Source organism: Gekko japonicus, unplaced genomic scaffold (assembly GCF_001447785.1).
Source record: "Gekko japonicus isolate JY-2015 unplaced genomic scaffold, Gekko_japonicus_V1.1 scaffold2260, whole genome shotgun sequence".
NCBI classification, from domain to species: domain Eukaryota; kingdom Metazoa; phylum Chordata; class Lepidosauria; order Squamata; family Gekkonidae; genus Gekko; species Gekko japonicus.
Genome location: NW_015168113.1, coordinates 43532 through 44952, shown reverse-complemented (window position 1 = coordinate 44952; position 1421 = coordinate 43532).

The window sequence follows — 1421 nt, the reverse complement described above, 5'->3', positions numbered from 1 at the left end:
CTTTCCCGCGCCGCCCCGGCCGCTCGCAGCTCGCTCGGCGGCAGCGGCGGCAGCAACAACGCAGGGAGCCTCGTCGCGCCTCCGCCAGCCCGACTGGCAGGCATTGCCGCGCGGGAGGATTAATAGGCGGCGAGCGGCGGCGTCAGCAGCGAGGAGGCGGGAAGGGCAGAGACGCCTCCCCGCCGGCCGACCTGCTGAGGGCGAGCCGGTGAGTCAGGCAGCGCCAAGGAGCCCTCCGGAGGAGGACCAGGCGCCTGCGGAGGAGGAGCAGGGGGAGTCCTCAGGCTGCTGGAACCCCCGGCGCGCTTCCTCAGGCGCAACCCTCGCCAACTTTCCTCTCAGGCAACTTTCCGCTCCCGCCTCCCCCAAGCCTCTCTGCTCCGCTCAGATCCCCCCCACACACACACTCCTGGTCCAAGAGAGGAGCTCCAGAGGACAAACCCAGAAGAACCAGAAGTCAGGTCATGCATACCTGGGGTTCAGGTCAACCAAAAAACTCTCCACACAGTTGGGCAGCTTTTAAGCTCTCCGGGATGCTTCTTCCTCTGGCTGGATTGTAAACAAAAGAAGGAGGAAGGGCATTTGTCTAGAAAATGTAGTGTCTGCCACCTCTCTAGAGACTTGTCCCAGGTGGCTTACAACTCAAATAAATTCTCAGCCCTGACACAAGTACAATGCTGATAAAAATAGAAGACCAAAATGAAAGGAACAGAAAAGCATTCTTTGCAAAAGAATACCCCAAAGCCAAAACAAACCATTTAAAAATTAGTAATTTAAAACAAACAAGGGTATAAAAAACAGCATTAAAAACTAAGCAGCCTAAAACTGTATTCATAAAACCGCTACAAATGATGTAATCTCGTACCTGAAAGGGTGGTAGTTGTTGTTTCCTGGGGGGGAAGATGTTTCATGCCATGACCTCTTGTCTGCTTCTGTTTGGAGAATCCTGCAGACTTAGGATGTGCCAGGGCTCTGCAGGGAATTTCGGGCACCTTTGGCCTTCAGGAAAGAAGGTGAAGACAATGTCAGCCTCCTCTATACATACTAAAAACTTAACCAAATGTCTCTCTAGAGTGGATCAAATGTCTTCTAGAGTCTCCACACTCAACAACTGTGCACAGCACAGCACATAGCCTTATTTGTCAGTATATGTATATGGAGAGGGAGAGAGAGATTTTCTGTGAACATGTATACAAACAAGAAAGCTGATGAAACTACAAAGGGCTACAGGTATCTAACCTGCTCTTGCACAATAATACACACCTTAGCTAACACATCCATCCTGTTATAAGCCTTTTACAGACACACAAACACAATCCATAATATGTCACTATAATGACACAAAAACATTCCCCTCTTTTCATGTTACCATGATAAATATGACTTCAGTGTCAGTAAAATAGTTGAATGTGGAAGTGCTA